This window comes from Ambystoma mexicanum, chromosome 7p, assembly GCF_040938575.1.
Source record: "Ambystoma mexicanum isolate Mex_15411 chromosome 7p, UKY_AmexF1_1, whole genome shotgun sequence".
Taxonomy (NCBI): Eukaryota; Metazoa; Chordata; class Amphibia; order Caudata; family Ambystomatidae; genus Ambystoma; species Ambystoma mexicanum.
This window is the reverse complement of record NC_090939.1, coordinates 847184510-847207209: the sequence shown is the minus strand read 5'-3', so window position 1 is coordinate 847207209 and position 22700 is coordinate 847184510. Positions and strand designations below refer to the sequence as shown.

The window sequence follows — 22700 nt, the reverse complement described above, 5'->3', positions numbered from 1 at the left end:
TGGCTGAAGTGGTGACAGGTTTCTGACCTTTGTGGCTTTCCAAGTCTTGCACCTGGCATAATAGTTCAAAGGTTTGCCCAACATGGTCTTTCACAACTTTCAGGTGCTCATGGGTCACAATCAACATTGATAGTAAGTCCACAGGTCCTTAGTTTCCCATCATGTTGTGGGACTCTGTGGCTCTGACCCCTTCATGGGGTTATCTGCCCATTACTGTGCCATGGGCTTTCAGGTTTCTCTTCCCGCTGTGGGGTTTTGTGTCCCTGACCCCTTTGTGCGGTTTTACAGGGACTTCCCGCATTCCTCCTTGCTCCCAGAAACAGCCGCATACTTTGTGTTTTGGCGGTGTTGCCTGGGGGAGGCGGTCGCTTCTGCAGTCTCTGAACCTCAGACGGATCTCTGTGTCGCATCACTGTCTTAGTTGTCTGCATGGGACTCTGGTTTGGCTGTTGGTGCTCGTGCTTGCTGGCGGCGTGGGCTGCTGGCATCGGTTCCCTGCTTTTTGGTTGGGCAGTGATTTACCGTCCCCTGGGTAAAGCTAGACTTGCTTCAGACCATGTTGCCTTCAGCAGCATTCCGCAGGCCTCTCTCCTGGGTCGCACCGGACACCAGCCATGCCAGCTTGTGGTGTAGCTCTACCTTCCAGGCGGTGGTTCTCTTTCGTAGGTCACTCCGCTAGGTGTTCCTGTTCTCTCTCTTAGCTCTGCCTCTGATATCTTTCCTCCATTGCTTTTATAAGTCCAGCTGCAACACGATGGAATGTTCCATTGATTCACTGTTTCTCATAGCGGGTGTTGAACATAAGGGTCAGAAAATTTGCCAGTGACTTCCAAAGTGTTAAAAGAATAGACATACTTCTCAATCCCCATATAGCCAACAAACTAATGGAACCTTCCACAGGAGGGAGGTTGAATAAAATCCCTTTCTGGGGACTCCTTGTTCACCAAGGTTGGGTGGAATCCTGCTTGCCCTGTCACCTTGAGGGTGTTAAGCTTAGCAAACTCACCTCCCTAGTACTAAAGGGTGTGGCTCCCCTTGGGGAGAAGGGACACATTTGCTGGATTTGTCACTGTTGGTTGGCTGTTTCTTCTAAAGTTGTTAGCCTATAGGCTGCAGTCTTCTGTGTATTGAACAGCTTCCGAATGTACGTGAGTTTCTAGAATGGACCCAAATACAGTACCCGGGTTTTGTGAACCAAACACAGCAACAAAACAGCAAAACTATCTTGCATTTTACTTCTTTCCCCACTAAGGTAATCTTTCTCTCTTTCAGATCTGCCAAGAGTTTCACGATACCATGCAAATGGCAGCAGAGCGATCTATAAAAACGAATAACATAACAAAAGTCTGTAAATCAAAACATTTGGGTAATTCACAGCCAATGACCAATCTCCATTTCATGATATATTTGGTGTTTAGTTGTCAGCTTGCTGTATTCCATAAATATGTAGAATTTGCTGTCAGAGCCTCTCTGTGCTCTAAGCCTGAGCTCATTATCCATCCAAACATTTTTTAGGATCCTCCTCCACTACAGAAATCCTCTTCTTTCATCACAGAGGACTGCTTGACCATGTGTGGACTATGCTGGCTTATCTGCATTTCCTCCAAGCTGGCAGAGGACCGCTTTCATCCACTTTAAAAAAAAATTGATTGGTTCCAACATTCTGATTCCTTTCACTGCCCTTCTTTCCGAGTCCTCATTCACCATTGGTAGTTTTGTTTAGGCCCATAACTACATAGCTGGACCAATTTCCGAGCCTGTATGTGTCCCTTGTCACGTTTTAGTAAGAGGTAATTTTTTTAGGGGATCATGTGTTTTTGACCTTTTATTTCTTGCCCATAGAGAGCTTGGCTCTCTGCCAGAGCTTTTGCAGATACATAAATGGTCGTTCCCTAGTGCTAGTCAGCGCCTCGTGATGCAAAGCAAGCATATCCTGCTGAAAGCTCTGTTTTAGCTGCTGCCCCTAGGAGTGACTCCAGCAGTCCAATTAAGGGAGAGTTAAGTCAATGATTCTTTTAAAAACATGGTTTCCCTGCACTTTTATGGTCCTTTGTTGTTTTGTTTTCCCTTCAGTCATCAACATTGTTGTTTTACCTCCCATATTGTCTCACTCTTGGTTTGTGTCATGGGCAGCAATTGCGGGCAATGATCATACTGTGATTTACAACCTTGTTACTTCCCTTCAATATTATAGACACACTCTTTTCGGTCCTTCTAATATACTTTTAAATACTGCTGGTTTATTTTTGTGTTCAGTCTAAACGGGCTGTCAGGCTTTTTTTAAATGTCATTCTTGATTGTGCTAATCTCCCCCGAGCTGGGGTTGGGTCCTCCCTCACCATCTCCTCTCTGTCTCTGTAGTGATACTGTGCCAGAGCTTCCTTCCAGCTCATAAACTTGTGGCAGTTACCCTTGCTGGATAGGCCCCTCTGCACCGCACCACTCCAGTCTCCCCCTTCCTCCCTCCCCGCTCTACAGCGTTTCCTCCTCCACACCCCGACCCCACTGCAGGCTTCGGGGGTTCCCCCTTATCAGTCATTCACAGTCCTCTTCCTCTGCGATCAGCTAGTGCCTTCAGGCGTCACTCCAACGGGCCTCGCGATGACCCCCTAATGGCTGGAGAGGGGTGACCACGTGTAGGCGGGATTTCCAGTGCTCCAGCACTATACTCCGGTGCAAAGAACCCCACTGCAGGCTAACTGGGACTCCACACTGTGGCATTCCATGGGCGGGCACAGCATTAGCCCCAAGGAGGCAGGCAGGCAACGGCAGATCCTCAATCCAACTCCTGTGCCTTTCGTGTGGAAGGGACCACCTGCCTCACTATGTTCGCTCCACTGATGCCCGACTGTACTGTATCTCTGGTGGCCGCCTCCTACCACCGGCGGCGTATGGGTTCTCCCACTCACCGTGAGCACCCGGAGCGCTCCGCTATTGATCCTGCCCCCTGCAGGCTGTGACTTCATGAGGCGGCCACCTCCGTTGGCCCGGCCAGCGCTGCACTTCCCCCTCGGCCGGCTTCCTCTGCCTCCAGTGTCGGGAGCCATATTCGCCGCCTCATTTGTGCCAGCCTGCTCCACCTTGTCAGTACTGGCCTCAACTCCCAGTCATGAGGGGCGTGCAAGCTTGCTCACGGGAGGAGTCCTCCCCGCGCCCCTTGCGGACTGCAACAGGACCGCGAGTCTGGCCTTCCTGCTCCAACTGCTGCCCCTCGTCTCTCTTCCTCTGCGGGGTTCCAGAGCCCCTGTGTGCCGTGTGCCGGCACTGCACCTCTCCCCCCACTTCGGGACCCTACTTTCAGGAACCCGGGTTGCGACAGCTCCACATGTACTCCACAGATCACCAGGGCAGGGGACAGAGCACAGTGTTTAGGCAGCCATGTTGCCTGCACCCCCGGGTTGCCTTGTGATGCTCAACCTGCAAGCTTCAGTGGAAACATGTAATCACTCTTACTGAGAAAAGAGGCACAAGGCGTGGTGAAATTCAGTTGTCCTTTAAATGTTGAATATTATTGGCCAGGGTACTCAGCATTGGTCCTTCCAAAAAATGCACTCGCCAGATGCATCTTCATTTTACTGAATGAATAATGTACCTCTAATATTAAGTTGTTATGCTCTTTATGGGGCATTCCAAACAGCATCCACCAACAATAATGAACATTAGTAAAAGTTACTCACCATAGTGACTACTTTAGTCCTAGGCTATAGTCCATTTCCTCCATACTCTTGGGGACTACCCCTCTATGGAGTGGATAGGACTGCAGCCATTTTCCAGCAGAAAATCCATTCATCAAATTTAACTCACTCTTAGCATGCGTGTAACCATGCCCCTCAAGGCATTGTCCTTGCCCTGTCAGTCCCTTTCCATCCGCCCAGGCCGTACCTGGCTGATGTTCATTTTAGCATGGACATCTGGAGGGCTTATGGAGGAAGGGGGACTATGGATTTTGGAGTACTTTGGTCACTTTGGTGAAAAACCTTTACTTATTTTTACATTTCGTCCCTCTTCTCCCCTTTCCCCATACACTTGGAAGGCCACCAAGCTGAGTACTCTGGCGGGGTGGAGGACCGAACGTGATCAAAACCAAACTTTTTCTAAAGCCGAGCCTGTCCAAATCAGGCGTAGTCCAGAGAATTGGTATCCATACAGTAATGCTTGCAGAACTCAGAGGGAGACAGCCTCATTTCAAGTTTGACGTGCAGGAAAAAAGTGGCAGTAATTACATTAGCGTCACTTTTACTGCACCACCAAATTGTAATTTTGGGTGGATTTACTGCTGGCAGAATAGCTGTGTGGATTCACCTCTAGTTTGCTGCTGGAGGTAAATCCTCCACTTTACCTCCAAATATCGGCAGATCTACCATGCAGTAATTCCACCAGCGGTAAATCTGCCAAAAATCCCCATGAAGCCCTGTGGACTCCTAAAATGGGGAATAACCGCCACTTCTAATTCTGTGGTAACTCCATGGTACCAAGTGGTGGTAACAGTAATTGAGTTTGGTGGTTTTCGGCGGATTTACTACCAAAATACCGGCAAACTCGTAATGAGGCCCTGAATATGGTACAGATGCAGAAAGGACCTTGAGTTCCCCCACTCGATGGGCTGAAGTGATAAGCACCGCTAATACTGTCTTCATAAGACAAGACTAATTTTGCCACTGCAAACAAAATGTTTAGAAGCGCATGCACCCAAGACTATGTAGGGAGAGAGGACCTTACAAATGCCTTTTTTACCAGAGCGTTGGGCAAAGAGAAGGGAAGGTCCCCAGAATGTGTGCACGCTTATATGGCAGAGAGGTATCTGCGACCGGTATGCATGCTAAGCCTGTTGACGTCCACTTGCAGGGCAATGTATTAAGTTGTTTGGCCATGCACTAGTGCTAGAAACATGCCCTATTGCTTTCATAGTGGTCCTGTGTGCTTCCTTTCCTAGACTCCATGATGACATGCATGTTTTTGTCCGATAACCAGAGTTGGTCAAACCTTAACTTCTCAGGAAACAGGCTGATAAATTCATTGACTTTGGGAAGGATTCAGAATCCTTCCCCATCTCTGGAACAAAATGTTGCTCCTTTGGGGCAGGTGTAGAGGGGGGCCCAATGTGAGATTTGAGATCTGAGAATTAATAGCTTGCATGACACCAAGGCACCATCAGGATAATTGAAGCCTGGCTGAACTCCTGCCATCTCCTGATGACTCATCAGGACGGGAGTAAAGGCATACAGGAACACCCCTGCTATGTAATTGCCTTGGTCCCCGACCAAACAATTTTGACCGATCTCCTGACAGAAGGCCTAGAAAGGGTGTCTCACATTCTTGTGAGTAACAAAAAATCACTTGACAGGTGACCCCACTCATGGAACAGCCTCTTCACCATATGAAGATGACGCTCCCACTCATGGTTGTCATACACTCCCCTGCTGAGGGAATCCACCTCCTTCTTGCTCTTCTGTGGCAGACGCAATTGCCCGTAGAATAATGTTGTGCGACAGAGCCCACTTCCACAACTCCATTGCCAGAAGGGCAAGATGAGGGGATTTTCTGCCTCCTGTGACAGGATGGGAGGGGTACCCCTCTCAGCCAGTTTGGGAGGCCTATCAGAGTAGAAGCCAGTCCTACCCCAGGGGAGGGGGCAGTTAAGAGAACCCAGTCCCCTGTCCCTTACCTACGTGCCAGGATGATTGAAAATCGTTCCACTCTTAATCACCCCATACCCCTTTTCAAATTCTTACCTGTTTCTCCAATAAAAAACCAATACCAGCTGCCCAAGTGATGAAACCGAGAAACAGCCCACAAGACCCTCTTCATCAGTACTCGGTGTCAGCGCACCAAAACCGGCAGCACTGCAGCCTTAAACTGCCGCGTGACACAGAACAGACCAGACCAGGCCAAGCATCAGCGGAACACTGCCATCTTCTCCATACAAGTAATACACTCACCAGCAGTAGAGCAGTGTAGCAGCATTGTCATACAGACTGCTCGCCACTCAAGGGAGAGAAACAGTTTGCCAACATCGGAGCCGCACAGCAGTAATTTAATAGACTATCTTGCAACTGGCTTAGTCCCTCACACAAACTGCAACTTTGATGATAGCGAGCCACCTTTGCGTGCAGGGTTTAGACTCCCTTATATGTATTTCAATGTTTCTAACACCTACCGGTGGTGAAGGCAGGGCGAGATTGGCTTGTGAACCAGAAGGAGAGAGCCAGTGAGGATGGGAGAGGGAAGAAATAGGGATCAACAGGAAGGTGCAAATTGTTCAGGTGAGGTCCAAGGAAGAGGCAGTGGTGGCCAAGAGACCAGAGTGAGGAATGACGGTGGAAAGGAGATAGGAGGCAGTTTATGGACAAAGTGGGGTATTCGCTAGTGAGAGAAAGTTATACTGTGTTTTGAGTCTGCGTGTAAGGTTTGTAAGTGAACATTGTAGTAGAAAAGCAGGGTGTGAGTGAGAGAGTGAATGGAGGGTGATGCTAGAGAAGGTGCAGTGGAGTAGTAGTAGTGTGAAGGTAGATTTGTAATGGCTGAAGGTGGGTGGAGTGACAGTGTAGTGGCAGGAGTAGAAGAAGTGAAGAGATGTACCTACATGGAGGTGCATAAAGTGACAGTGTATAAGTGGGAGTAGTAGTGGAGAAGGGCAGAGGGAGTAATAGTGAGCTGTAAGCATGAGAGTGAGAGTAGTATATTGTAAGATACAGGGTTGGAGGCGAGTAGGAGACTCATCTGAGAGACAGAAGAGAAGGTAATGGGGAAAGCGAAGATGGATGGTGAAGTACCAAGGGTGGAGGAGTGTAGAAAGAGGAAGGGATAGAGACTGTAAGATCCAGGTAAATGATTAGAAGGGTGAGTCCCAGAGTGACTGGAAGGCATTTTTACAAGCAGGGTCCCTGATAGATGTCACCTAGATTGTTTACTGCGGAAGTATAAATGGAGAAGGCATTTGCGTTCAGGCCATCAAATAGTCATTTTTTTTAAATAGTAAGGTTTACCAATCACTAGTATCAATCTTGGGTTGAGGGAAGCCTGGGTTAAGATGGGACTGCTCATTTCCGTTAGAATGACTGGGATGGACTCTAAGCCCATTGGCAAACTGATCATAAAAACCAATGAACCTTAGATGTTGGATCTTTTTCCTTAGATGTCTCTCTATGATAACCCCAGAAAATGGTCTTTGATGGCTGTGTGTAGCCTGACATTCACCGATTTCCTCTGGGACATGGAGAATCCAGTTTTGCCCCATGAGGGAAAGGATACAGGATATCCTGCAGACTTGCCCCTTCCTCAGCCATAATACAGCAATGGACTGGTGGTTCTGAAGATTGTTTGTGCTTTTAGCAGAGTTAAACAGAGACTCAAAGCTGAGAAAAAGATTAAACAGAAGGTTCAGGGAAAACACTGGCTCCCCCTGGCTTTCGACTTGGACCAACCAGTTATCCATTTAGGAATGCACCCCCTGGAGCCAAAAGTAAGAAGCCATCACCACTATCGGTTTGGTGCACACTCCAGTGCCAAATTCAACCCAAAAGTCAACACCTTATTCTGAAATTGCCCGCCCACAAGGGAGAATCGGACAAACTTCTGATAGGGTTTGCATGTGGAGGTATGCATACTCAAGATCTACTATGCTGATCTAGTAACCGTGATGGCGGGCAAACTGGATCTGTGCAAGTGTGTTCATCTCGAAGTTCTCTAGGGGAAGGAAGGGTTTGAAGAGAGAGAGAGATCAAGGGTTCTCTGCAGACTTGCCTGGTTGGGTTTGTGAATTGTAAACCTGGCAAAGAAGCTGGTGCTACTCTTGAAGTTGGAACAGCCTTGAGCGCTCCTAGGTCCAGCAATTTTTGTATCTCTTGAAAATGAGGCAAATACCTAAACTGATGGATTGGGGACCAGGAGGGGGAAGAAATTGCAAGGGAAAGACAGAATTTCTCTTCAAGACTCCAGATGGAGCGACACCCTGCGACCCACTGCAGTGAGATAAAGGTGACCCAGTGCATCACTGTTTGAATTTGGGCTCATAGGAGGAAGAGGACAAGTCTTGAAGAAAGAACCCACGAGGGATGGAGTGCTTCTTTCTTTCATTGACCTGATGGTGACCTGTTGCCTTGAGCTATGCTCATGGAATCCTTTAAACACTCCAACAGATCTGGATCTAAACTTCCCCAGAGAGGTAAGAAAGTATTGGTGTTGGTGCCTATGTAGAACAGTGAGTTTTTTGGCTATCTGGGTGCTATCCATTTTCTTATGCAGCTCCTTATCTGTTGCTCTGCTAAACAATCCACCCATTTTAAAGGGGAGATTGAGAATCTTGTCTTTTACATCTGGGTTAAACTTTTTAGGTCTCATGTAGGCGTGGGGCCTACCATACTCCCTTATCAACATGCCGCAAGGTGCAGCATCAATACGATCCACTGCAGATGCTTACCATCTAATGCTACCTGATGTACCTTGGCCAGCCCAGCTGTCAGTAGCCCTTTTTCTCTGAAGGAAGGAACTGCACAAATGTGGACAGCCCTTTCTAGAGCCTCTGATTTGCTTCTGCTCAGAGTGCATCATCATCATTTGCCTCCTGCATGCCGAGAGCCCAGTTCCCACCCATCCTGAGAAACACCCGGGAAAGAGTCCTCAGTTCAGGGTGCCCTAATGGGCGGAAGGTCACTTGCTTGCTGGCAACAGTTGTCCAAGAAGAATACCTGGAGGTGCTGAGAGAGAGGCCAGGAGAACATTGACTCCCAGCTTCTAAGACGCTTGGTCAATGACCTCACTGACCGATCGTCACAGGACCAGCATTGATCCCAACAGTGGTCGGCCTTCAGGTACTCCAAGCCGAGAAAGTGGGGTTCCACCACTAGGATCTGCCGGCTGCAGATGACACACGCGCTGACGCTGATTTTACTTGACATAGGCGGATTATCCGGCACTTCCGCAATGTCAGGCACCAGAGGGAAAAAGAGGAACATAATTCAAAAAGAGAAATTCAAAAAGAGAAAAAAACTAAAAATAAAAAAAGGCACGAAAGCTGGACTGCAATGGAGCTTTCAGTTTGCTGCAGATATATGGTCAGGCAGGCTAAGGCAAAGGGCGATGGGGGTGGTCTTCCATGGACGGCTGGTCTCCAAGAGCATGGAGGAATAGGGACAAAGAGATAGAAGTAGTTAGCATTTATCAAATGGATAAAACAATGCTGCTTGTTTAAGTTCTGTGCCTGCGCTGCATTGCATTTTTATAGTAATTAATTCCCCATCTCTTCCTTGTGCGTTCTATTCTTCGAGTATGGCACACAGTCGTGATATTCAATGGTGTGTGCCATTGGATGTCCTCCTGCTCCCAACTACATTGTGTGGGACTGCGTTTGGTCCGAGCAGGCACAGAATGTCTGTTGCTGTTTACACACTTCAACGGATCTCGAAACACTCTTAATCATTGTGGATTACTACATGCAATGTTACCGCATTTGTGTGTGGTGTATGATGCACATGCGTGCAATACAATACTACACTCTATGAAATATGCATGCAGAATCGAAAAATCACTGCATATATTTTCTGATTCTTCGCCCAGCAGAATTAAGTATCTGAAAATGGAGATATAAGGGGGGTGCTCAGGAAGGAATATATTTTTTAAAATATATGAATAAGAAGCGGGGGTGGGGGTGAGAGGGTCATAGAAAGCGGATGGTTCTGTACTGAACAGACTTAAACGCAAACTGCTTCCTACATGGCTTCGTCCCTAGCAAAGGCATTTGTACACATTGCAAACACTGTGGGGCTTTTTGTGTAGAAATTATGCATTCGGGTGAGCCCTGACCTAAAAATGCTTATCTTCAAGGAGCTGCATAGAAGGATTGTACTCCCCTCTTGGAACTGCAGGTTTGCATCCTTTTGTCGAGTACAAGAGATACTGGTTAATAGCTCCCCCATGTTGTGTTCTCCTTCCACCTCCTGCCTAGGATGATTACAGTGGCGATGACATTTTACAGAAACTTGGGCCTGCAGGCAGCTCGGCCACACAGGTTAAGCACAGACAATTCTAATTTGCAACATAGAAGGAAAGTAGCAATGTTTGCAGTGGGCGGAGGTCAAACACACCGACACTTGAGCTTAGACTCCCCTCGGGCTCACACTGAATGCAAAACGAAGAACAGCGCATGAGCTTCTTCGCTCGAAAAGGAACAAGCTCCCCCATGGATGACGATGATGCGTGTTGTGAAGGCAAAGATTGCTTACATCTCATCCACAAGGAATCACTTCCTTCATGTTACACCAGGTGACAGTACTAGTTAATGCAGTGCCTGAATTACAATTGCCATGGCATTTAAGCAGCAACATTTGATGAGTTGCTATTTGTTTACTTTTTCTGTCATTTAAATTCTCTTTCACTAACTTAGCAATAGTATTTTTTGGATCGCTAGTTATAAGTGATCTGCTGTCTTTGCACCGTGAATGTAATCTGCACAAGGCAGTTATTGTGTGAGTAAACAAAACTGGGAATCACGTTATCTGTTTTAAGTAATGATTTTCAAATCCGCCAAGTGTTTCCATGTCATGTGTGATGTCTTTTTTTTAACCAACAGAGCTGTGGCACAAAGATTTTGTTACTTTTTACTTGTTATATTATGTAAGTCAGCATTGGCAGTGACAGCTGTCTGGGTTGGTTGTGGTTGAGAATGATCTACCCAAGGCATGGTACCCTTTGGGCCATCTCCCAAGGCGGGTAAGGGAAAGCAGCCTTGCATCTTCCTGTAGGGTGACTAGTAGATGTCGCTTGCTGCACTGTTGTCGAGCTTTGTGAAACTTACAACATGCTTGAGTGCCAATGATTTAATATGTTCCCTCAAGGATGGTTAGGTTTGATAAGGTTCCACAACACCAGCATGCAGTGGCTACTGACTAGCAGGCCAGGGCTAGCTTGCCTTTGCCAAGCTCTGTAGTGGAGAGAATCCGTACATTTTGGAGCAGTCTTGCACTTTTTCCCAGCTGCAGGCTCTGCAAGAGCAGTCAGCAAGGCTTCCTATAAGTAGAAAGTGTCCCAACCGCTCCCAACATTAGGCCTCGTTCAAGGCATATCTTTTTTTACATTCGTCTTCCAATAATGCAACTCTAACAGGCATCAGTTTAAAAATTAATGGCTGCAGCGGATTTGGGAAATAATGTAGTGGTGGCCCTTGCCCCTCAAAAGTCTCAGCTCTCGTTGTGTTTTATTGCTGATTGTTCTGCAAATGTTGTGTACATTACACATAAAAAGAAGGTGCATACTTTTGTCAGATGCATACCTTTGTCAGACCGTGACTACAAGCAGATGCATTTATCTTCTGCAAGTGTACAAGGGCCTGATTAAATGTCTGGTGGTTCAACCAATATTTTCAAATAACTGGGTGTTCTACCAGTTTGCCAAAATCTTAGTTTTGTTACCAAACTCATGTGTCCCCCAGCTTTTGTTTGGTGGTAAATAGAGCCATGCAAGAGCAGTATCAAATGCGACAGTCACCACATGCAGGAAAAAACAAACCCCATGGAATCTTAATGGACTCCAAAACGAGGAATAACAAAAAAGGTCTGCATGACTTGGAATCATTAAGATGTTTCCATGTACCCAGTATTTACTGCATCTGGTAACGGTCAGAGGTAATAACGCCAAACTCTCAATCAGGCCCTAAGTCTTGATCTTAGATGGACCTATATGACAGTCTAAGGAGAGCTCACGTTTTTCAATATCAGGTGTGAAATAATTTCCCATTCTTGGCTTTTAGGCTCACGAAAAATAAAAAAGGTAAGTTAAAAAACTGTTTGCATGCATGTTTGCACAAATGTTTGTATGTGAATGTATGCTTGTTGGCAAAGGCAGAGTTACTGGGGACTGAGAGCGACATGATGCAGAACTGGTGGTAGTCCCACCATATGTTAACGGGTGTAAAAATGCCAGGTTGCAAGCTACTATCAGACACACAAAGTCACTTGCTATAACATTGCGTTAACCTTGAACATTCCATCCATTAAGCAGCCCCAAGTGTATTCTTGGGTGTGGGTGCCAATGGATTGCCTTTGCATGCGCTCACTCTCTAGGAGTGGCAGGGTGTGGCTGGTAAACCGGCCCTAATGGGCGTGCCCACGATCTCAGCTATATAAACTGCCCCGATCCTCAAGACAGACGCTTCGCGTTATTCTGCACTTGCAAGCAGCGTAACCTTTACTTACCTTTGACAATCCTGCTTCCTGGACATCCTGCTTCCTGCCAGCATACTTACCATCTGGGGGAAGCTGTTCTTACCTGTACATCTCTTCGGCGAACCAAGTATTCATCTTTACACTTTCCGGAATGCTGAAATCTTCATCTTGGCACCACAGTACGACACGCTCCATCGTCGACAGCAGCGCCTGCAAGGTAAAACAGAAGACAAGGTTAGACATCGAAAAAACTGTCAGTTTAAGGTTGCACTTCGCCATACTTCACGCTTTTCCTTAAACCATCACTTACCTGCTGTTGAACATTGTGGTAGCATCCATCTTCGAATCCGGCCGTTTCTCGCATCTCATAGCTGCATTGAAGCCGCATTTCCATCTAAGGAAAGAAAACAGAAGAGAGACATTATTGCGGGCATAAATAGGAGCAACATATAAAGACATTAAACAGAACGAACAGCATCACAAGAGCTCAAGAAAGACTTGCCAATCATAAGGAGAAGCATAGTCGCAGCTGGACTGGACTAATCCTTATCAGGGATCTGTGAAGGAACTAGATCCGATTTGACGCGCCCCTGCCAGAAGTAGCAGGATGGAGAGCTTATCTTCCATAATTCACAGGACCAGTATAACCACGTACCACTGCTCACAGCTTTTCTACTGAGGGAGAGGCCTGAAGGGGGTGATTCAAGTTCAAGGAGGGCTGCAACCATGCCCCAACGCCTCCGCAGAGACCAAGTGAGCGTAACATCCACGTCCTATACAGATGACCAGTGTGCAGATCAACCCTGGAAAAATCTCAATGCTAGGGTGGAAACGGCTGAGATGAATGACCAGTGGAACATTTTGCATCAAGAAACCAATGTGCCTCATTGAAGAAATCGAAGTGTCCTGAGAGTGCAAATGTTTCAAGGTACGTTGTTTTGCTCGGGGGGAGATGTCATGTCGATGCAGCAAGGCCATAACAGGGTTAAGGACTGACAGCAGCAGATGCAAGAAGGTTCTCATTTACAATGTCTCAGTGTTGTCTGTACAGGTTGCTTATTCACAGATATATTTGCTGGATCATACATGACATGTTCTGTAAAAAAGCAACCTTGCTGAAATCTTAAGGGAAATGCATACCCAAGTAAGCTCAAACTTTCCTTTTTTTTCTTGGAGTTAGCAGTGAAGACTTTTCTTTCTGAAAAAGTCACATCGCACATTTTACATGCTTAGCTTTCAAAGATTTAATATTTTTACACATCTTCAAATTATGTATTTGTATTTTATCCTGCCAGCCCACAAAGCATGGTTTTTGAGAATTTCTTGATAGCACTTGTGGGGTGTAATCAAAGGCCACAAACTAACAAAACTAAATGGCCACTTGGAAAAGGCATACTTGCCATTACCAAAGGAAAAGCAGCATTTTCATTCACAAAGGAAGAAATTATTCCAGGGTCCCTTTCGCATGAAAAACAGGATTTTCAAACACTGATACAGAAACGACTTTGCATGTGTGTTTGCAGTTTCAATGTAAAAAATGTACCCCATCTAACATAAAAATGCCAGGGAAAAAGACATGGCGTTTGTTGACAAAAAGTAATTTATATTATGTTTCACTTATAAAATACCAGCAGACATTTGAAAAGAAAAGCCCACTGTGTTTCCATGAAAACGTTTCTGAAGGCCGGAGGCAAACACTTTCATTGCTGGGGGACAAATGTCACATAGAACTCCCCAACGGAAAAAAAAGCCTGGTTTACATTTTCTCAGCCATTTCAAAACTGCAATAAAATGTGGCCTGCCTGGAAGGTGTTTTCCCTTAAGGCTGGGCTGTCTCTGCAGGACAATTGCATTTGGCTGATGCATGACCAAAATATAACAAGGAGTTGTGAAAACGGGGGCTACAATTAAGGGAGACGTAAACTTCAAAGAGGAAGCTTCAAACACAAAGAGACTAATAAAAAAAACTCTGGTTACAGGCTGGCCAGAAAGACAAATGGCCTAGATGCAGAGAAGTTCATATGTGCACAGATGAAGATTCCCTTAAGTTAAAAGAACTATTATCATTTAGGCATTTTTCCCAGCAACCATAAGTCGATTTTCTTTATGTATGTGTCATTTACCTGGCGATTTTGGTGATATAAAATGTATCCACCTGCGACTCAAGCAAACTGTAATGGCCATCTAAGATGGGTTTCTGGCTGATCTGAAAATGTGAGAGTTGGTGAATGGGTGGAAGGTCAAATTAGGAATATGGGTAATATATTACATGTTCCTAACTAATACGCTTTCTGTGAAAATGTCAGAAAATTGCCAAACAGTCATGCAAAATAGTGCTGACCTGGCTGTCCTTTTATTTAATTCCCCATGATTAGCTGAAAAGGAAATATATATATTATGGCGGATGCTAGTAAAATTATGAGGTTTTGCCAAATAACTCGTTTTTGACAAATATTTGACATGGGAACAAATGGGGATTGCATATGGAGCTGCCATATGTCTGCTCCAGACGATTAAACCAATCCGTAGAGAGATGGGCTGGAGTTGACAGTAGAGAGAAGGGTAACTGTCCAATGCTAGCTCTGAGAACTCTTGCAGGTTACTCCCCCAAGATTGTGAACTTGATGGTGTCATCGCTGCTATATAAGTTAAAATGCACTATGAGGAGGGGAGAGAACTGCTGAAATTTACCATCTAAAGACATCTGCTAAAACCCGCCATCTGACAGCAACAAGGAAACACCAGAACAGGTAGCAGAAATTACAATTGGGTGGAGCGGTCTATTGGAGCTGTCTGTTTTTGGGGATGCCTAAAAAAGCTGACGGGAGCTGGCACCCTTCCTGGGGAGGAGTGACCAGATACCTGCCCTATTCTTCCAGAGGACCCTGACATGCAGCTGGCCTCCCTGAACTTTAAAAAGAGGATTTTTATGTATGTAGAACTGAGCCCTGGGGAACCAAAAGGTGGGGGAGTCTGCTAGCCTTAAATCCTTATCCTTTATAGTAGGTGGGGCCACAATTGTGTAGATCCTTAGCCTATTTAGCTAAAAATATACATTTAATCCATTCCCTTTTTGCAGAACACTAGAGGGTGATTTTTGTTAAAATTTGAAATGAACAATTATTTGTCCTGTTGACCCCAACTTCTTTAGGAAGTGGGGTGTCTTGGTCCCTAAACTAAAAAGAAAATCACTAAACCATCCAGCTAAAATCCAAATTCCTAAACCATTCACATTTATTTTCTGTCCGACTTCCCTAACACAGACCAGGGGGCGTCTGAAAAACAAACAGCTAAATCACCCTGTGTTTATTTTAAACCAAAAGTGTGGGTGAAATCATAATTGCCATATGCATTTGTACCAATCAAGAAACCCTACTGCTAGCCTTTTAAGCGCGCAGGAAAATCGAAATTGCACAGTACCACATTTATAATTGTTTGTTTGATTATTGATCAGTTTAATTATTTCTTGAAGTGAAATTTGTAAAAAGTAAAGAATGGTGATTTGTGTTCTTTTCAACTCACTTGTGTGATTTATTTATGTTGAGAGAAGTTTGTGTTGTACCACGTATAAAGTGGTGTTTGGCATTTTAATGCGAGTTTTGTAACATCGAATACAAATAAATATAAATATATTTCCTGTATCCCGGCCTGGTTATTGGCTCATTGGCAGCTCAGGGGGAGGGATCTAAGGTGCATGATATGCATCGGAAATAGGGCTGAAGAAAAGAATCCATTAAACAGTTTCTTGCATGACGCCTTGAGTGGGGAGGGAAGGACCCCTTGTTGAGGGTGGCTTCTGAATAAACCGTTACACACTTCCGCACCGAGTGTACCTAGAGTTTAAGGGAGAGAGCACTGTTCATGCATTTGCCAAGTCGATAGAAAATTGCAAAGATGTTTGACGCATCTCAAATATATCACAGATCTCCACAGCGCCGGGGTGAACCAGCTGCACATACATCTACGAAGAACACCACTCAGGCCATTTCTGATTGATAAGTGTCAATTCTGTCAGAAATAGCTTCATTATGGAGCACTAATCTCGGAACACACTGAGAAATTGTGGGTTGGCGCAGTACTCTCAAAATTGTGTTTGATTTTTGCAGAATGCAAGTTAAATATATCTCTCTTAATTGTTACACAAACTCTGTAATATTGGAATTCAGGTTCCCTGGTGAGCATTGAGGGAAAAAGGCGTTGCACATAATCCAGTGTTTAACGTCCTTTCTGTAAAGCATCCTGCACATAGGGGGGTGGGCTGGGCCAGCAGAGGTGGGAAGAAGTGGTGATTGTGGATAAATGGAATGAGGAGAGGGGCGATTGGACACTGGTCACTTGGTAGGGGGTGAAGTGGCAGGAGTTATTGGTGTGTGTGTGTGTATGGGGGTGAGGAAGAATGTGAGCTTCAGTGGGGACACAGCAAAGTGAGACGAATGATCCATTTCGTCTCACCCATTGTGCAAGAGTCCAGGTGCAATTAGAGTTGCTGGTGGTATTTAGATGACATTATATTTTGGTGGCAGATGATAAACGATTGAAACCTCTGAAAGACCAGCAGAGCTGTTGATTCAGATTACTCACTGCGTTTTGTCTTCACATTACGTTTCTGATGGTGCCTGAATGGCCATAGCGGATGAGCATGCTTACAGTACAGCTGGACAGACAGTGTAGTGATGTTGTGGCATTTTCAAACTTGTGGACAAAATACAACTTGATTTACTGTCTTCATATGTGTTTGTTACTGGTGACCTGCACAAAGAAGTAATTTGCGAAATTGGAAGCCCATTTTTGCCTTCCTTGGTAGCTAGGTACAAGATGTCAATGGGTGCGTTTTCCCCCACTGGGAATCTAGTCGTGTGTGGAGCTGTGTTTTCCATTGTCATCTTCAAGATGTAAAATATACGGACGATTGCTTGCATCTCCGCTTTGCCGCCACACGCCTTGTCCAGTTTTTTTTTTCTGTGCGCATCCTTAAGCTGGCAACCAAAGTCATAACAGCTGAATTGCCAGCCAGAAAACACATCTTGCTGACAGACTGAAAAACAGACTATGAGACTTAATTGCCAGGCAATGCACTGACCTTTCCATGGTTTCAAGCCCTTGGCTCTCTTTTGTAAAAACGCCTTTAAAAAAAAACAGATGAGGACCAGACGAACAAGTATCAGTCAATGAACTGTTTCAAGAGTACATATTGGCGCCCTCCTAAGGGTTCATCAAAGTACTTTGCAGTAAGACACGTGATTAGCATTTACGGAACGCAAATTAATTCCAATTCATGGAAGGAATGTCTCCACCAATTAATGAGGCCCAATGCTAAAATATCTCCTACAATGTGTTTTACTGAGTGGAAAGTGAGCCAAACGTTTGACTGATGAGGGAAGTGTTCGACTGAATTGGTTCCCCAACAAAGAACCACAGAATTATGCGGAAGTTCAGCTCTGTTGCGACAAAAAGGCAATCTTGGTCTTCCTCTGACAGAGTCTTGGTTATTTATTGCACCGCAGTGGCCCGTTTCCTTTAATAAGCAGACACTTTATTCCAATGTTGGTTCCTGTTGAGGTTAACAGACTGCTAACGAAAAGCGTAGTGGGAATTCCAAATCTTAGCATGGGGCCAGAATGGATAGAATAGTGCCACCCTAAAGATATTTAGCGTTTTAGCAAATGTTCTAGTTTGATACTAAAGGAATAATAACGGAATAATAACAGCTGTTGCATTCAGAGCTGCTTTTTCATATCACCTCAGTTCACTTGTGTTCTGGTGATCTGGTAGGGCTGCCAGTGAATCCACGCTAATACGGTATTCTTTTTGCACAGACGCTGAAGGTTTCAGGTTACACCACATGAATGCCTGGCACATTTGATAGAGTTGCATGCTCCATGTGAAATTGCTTCAATGCTTCAACCGGAATTGGTATCCCAGGATTTCATTGGTGAAACGTACAGGTAGAGCTTGGAGTTTCGATGTACCTCTCACCACCAGCCACCCTTTACTCACTCCTGCCATCCCAGCTGCCTGCATGATGCCCACACGGGCCATGCCTCCGTGCAGATCCCACATGCAGCTTCTTTGTCCGAGACAGGACCAGGAGACCTCATGCTGCCTGTTCCCTTGATGATGCAGAAGACGCACTCTTTAGCCCACGTCACACTAGCACCATTCCTTTTCCTCACGCCATCTCATTCATGAGTAGTACCCTGGGCTGAAAGGCCTCTCACATAACCCTGCCCTGGGATACTTATCACTATAAATGCATTGGCGGGGGGGGGGGCGAGGGGGGGTCATTGGGGGATTATTACTTAAATAATATTGTATTTATGAACCAAAGTTAAACAATCTTGAAGATTATCATGGGCAGGGGTGCACCTAGGCTAACATGTCAGTGGGGCAGGGGGACTAATCCTTCAAATGTTTGGAGAGGTGTGAACTTCGGAGACTTTGATGGAGGGGGAAACTTAATTGTGTGCGGGCATCTAACTTCACACATTCTAATGAGACTGTTCTAGTGCAGCTTCAATGTTACACGCAGTTAATGATCTCCTTAACGCCTGAAACCACACACACTTAAGAATTGTTGTAAGAATAAGCAGTTTCCTGTCCCCTCCTATCTTTCCAATGACTCCACTGACATGCACGTACTAACCCTGCACAGTGATTTCAATTGTTTAAAAATGTATGCCTACGAATGCAGGTGCTAACAATGAAACGTTTTACATTAGTAATTGCAGGGCATATGTAAACTGTGCAGCCGCAGGCCTGTTTATCATCTGTGTCATGTTCTGGCTGCTGACAGCTCTGTAGGTCAGCCAGGTCAAGTCAACATAGCCCGAAATTTCGGGAGGGAGCAAAAGCCCGCACTGCCCAATGGTCACAGCACCACTGCTCGTAGACTTGTTGAAGTCGGTGTAATTGGACGGCCAATATTTTCTCTTCCTAGGCTATGGGTAACGTGACTAAACATTAAAACTTCACATGTGCCTCCGCCAAGATCCATGCTGCATTTAACCATAGATCCAGAATGCTCCAAACCTGTACTGCTGTTGTGATTTGTGCAAGTCATTATTTTTACTTCTTTCTTTGTTGTAGTTGATATCTGGTAAGATAACTCATTAGGTTAAATGTTTGCATCAGAAGTCAGTGGGAAATCGGTACTCCAAGGTTCAAACCTAGTAGAGCCAATTAAGCTCTTCATCGTTCCATGGTGGTTAGATTAAGTGTCATCTCATTTATGGGACAAGGCCAGTACCCCGACCTTGTCAGGGGTGGGAGACCTGTCACAAAACAGCCCAGACCCAAGCCTGAACCCCGGCTCCCCATGCCAGCATGTATGTCTGTAGGCCCTTGACTTCAACGTTGCTTCTGGCTTCAGATCCTGAGGTTCCATGTGTTAATATCCCCGCAAAAATATTGCAATACAAAAATATCTCCATATTTTTGCAGCGATATTGAGGGATGGACCCTGCGGGGTCCTCTTCACAACAGAAAGAGAGGACCGAAAGGAATAACAGCCGTCCACAAGAAATCCGCACACAGGCGTGCATCCATCACCAAGAAGGCTCTATGTGCTGCAGCCATGGAAGACGACACAACATGGTGCAAAGAAAGAGAGACAGCAGGACTGCGCGACAGGTGGCAAATGTTTGCTGAGATGCCTGTGGAAGATGAGGAACTTGCCCTTGGCAACACGAATCCCACAGACCACCACAGAAACCACAGGGAGTTTTACCCACTCTCGCCAGAACAATTTACCATTCCTGTCCAGAACCAGACTTTTTTCCCGAACAGGAGTATTGGGCTATTGATGCCATCATTTCCAGTACGTGGCGTTCCCGCATGGAGCAAGGCGGTGGGGCCTAGCCCTCTGTTGATGACTCTCCCTTGCACTACATGCCTCTGGTGGGGAGACTGGGCCAGACAGGCCAAGAGATCTGCCCTAACAGAACCAAGTTAGCAGTATTTAAGCAGGACGTTTGGGCTAACTGGGTGAGGTCAGAGGAGGGGGAGTAGGAGGCAGAGCAACAGATCAGCAAGAGGAAGAAGGAAGCAGTGGAGTATCTAAAAAGCTGACATATTGGCTTCATGAGTGCAAGGGTGCTGCAGTGTGAGTGTTTCTGTTGCAAGTGAGTAGAAGTAGTGTTAGGAGTATCTGAAGACAATGGTACAGAGTAAAAGAATGTTATTTGAGTATTTGGGGGAGGAGGAGAGTAGTAGTGGGAGAAAGGGAGTAGTAATGGGAGGAGGAGGAGGGTAGTAGTTTAAGGAGGAGTGTGGTAGTGGGAGGAGGAGGGTGGTAGCAGTAAGAGGAGAGTAGTAGTGAGAGGAGGAGAGTTGTGTGGTTAGGGGCAGAGTAGTAAGGTAGAGGAGGGGGTAGTGGTGTGGAGCAGGAGTTGGAAGGAGGAGTAACATCAAAGGGTGGAGGGGAGAGCTAGAAGGACTAAAACGGTGGGGGGATACAAAAGTGGGCAGGGTAATGTGGTGCGTGAGACAGTAAGGGTAAAAAGGGGAGTGGGCGTAAGAGAAGGGGAGTAGTGGTGTTGAGGTGGAGCTGGCAGTGGGGGGGAGGAGTAACATCAAAGAGTGGAGGGGAGAGCTAGAAGGAGTAAAACGGTGGAGTGATACAAAAGTGGGCAGGGTAAGGTGGAGCGGAAGGACAGTAAGGGTAAAAAGGGGAGCGTGGGCGTAAGAGAACTAGCCTGAATCCAACTGAATAAGTACAACCAATGTCCCATTTCTTATAGAATAGTAACATCTGGCTAGAGTAGGGACAGATGGGAAGTCCCTGAGGGAGTTATCGTTTAGGGACACCATCTGTAGCCTAATTCAAGAAGTGCACTGTAGGGTTACCGATCAGTATCACTAATTTGGGATTACGGATGCCTGGGCTATGATGCGGGACGGCCCCAAGGCCAATAAATTATCAATAAAAACCCTTGAACTGTCTCCCAGCATCTGAGTGGTTTCTTGTGCCGTCTGTCACATTTGGCAATAGTACCTAATATTGCAGTGCATAGAAGCATGTGGAACCCAGCATGAAATACTGTGTAACACGTGATGCTGTTAACATTCAGTTTTTTTTTGCTGTAGTGCCCCCGTGAGCAGTTGAGGCGAAGGTCTGAATACATAAGATATCCCTTACATAAAATGTAGCACATGCTTTCCATCTGCATCTCGAGAAGCTACTTCCACCATAGCTATTCAATCGATCCTTTGCTTGCCCATTAATGAAACACCGTGCAGTAAAATGACTGCTGTCCTTAGCCGTAATACGTGCAGAACACTGCAAATCCAATTGTATAGTCCCAGGATTTTTTTATGCCACCAAAAGAGTCCTGCAATAGGGAATCTGTTGTTTCATCAAGCCTGTTTTTACGGATTACACCTTTCTCATTCCTTACAACAGACGAATAGCATGGTTAATGATTCAGAGGTAATCATAAAGTGGTGTGGGTGCCACAACATGGAAAGAGCAGAAACAATGAACAAGGGCCACAGGGGAGAGGGGGGACAGAGGAGAGAGGTGTGCGGGCCACAGAGATCGGAGCAGGGCTACATGGGTGCAACCCAAATGGTTGCAATCAAAAATGCTAACAACTTTGTCAAAGAAACAATCTCCTCTTTGGATGCATTTGCATCCCAAAGAATGGTAACATTTGAATTCAAAACAGTTGGTCAAAGAAAGGAGGAATGGGCAAAACATGGAACCCTGCAGCATGTGATTGCTTTATATACATATAGAACACCAAGGTTGCTTTTTATATCCTATAATGTATGGGAGCCTCCAGGTGGTGTATATAATCTATCCAGTGGTCTCCAACCAGTAGCTCTCCTGAGGCTTCCCAGTAGCTCTTTGATCAGACACCAAAATGAGCCCTGTGCGTTTATTTTGGTGTCTGAAGTCTGTGGGACTTTTCCCCTGCCCCCTCCCACTCCTCTTCCTGTAAAGTAAACAGTCAAAAGCTGTGTGCACGCAAGGGTATACGAGACAGGGGACAAGGCCGGGAAAATACTAGCATGGCTAGAACGTAGGGAGCTGGGCCTTACCCAAGTCAGGCAACTGATGACGGAAGGACCAGATCCACTGGTAACAGACCAGGACATAGCCGAGGGGTTTGCAAAGTTCTATACAGAACTGTACAGAGCACCATCCTCACCGCTATCGACTGACATTCTGGATGAAATCACTCTCCCTACTTTAACTGTGCAACAGCTCAACATATTAGAACAAGAAATCACTGAGGAAGAAATAACCCAAGCAATGTCAGAACTCCAATCAGGGAAAACTCCAGGTCCAAACGGCTTCCCAGTCGAAATATGGAAGAAAATTGGCGCAAATTTAATCTCCCCGCACCTGCTCACATTGACTGGGTTTCCTCCCCCCAGACCTTAGGAAAGCCACGATAATAGTTTTACCAAAAGCGGATAAGCCACCTGACAAATGCAGCTCCTACAGACCCATCTCCCTAATAAACTGCGAGGCCAAGATACTTGCAAAGGTACTGGCCAACCGACTACAGCAAGTTATACACACACTGGTACACACAG

At 45.8% G+C, this 22700-nt stretch overlaps 1 protein-coding gene across 3 annotated transcripts in view; it reads left to right on the top strand.

The window, feature by feature from the left end:
- Positions 1–22700, top strand: part of CLYBL (citramalyl-CoA lyase) — a 2832351-nt gene that overhangs the window by 751767 nt on the left and 2057884 nt on the right. The window lies entirely within an intron of this gene.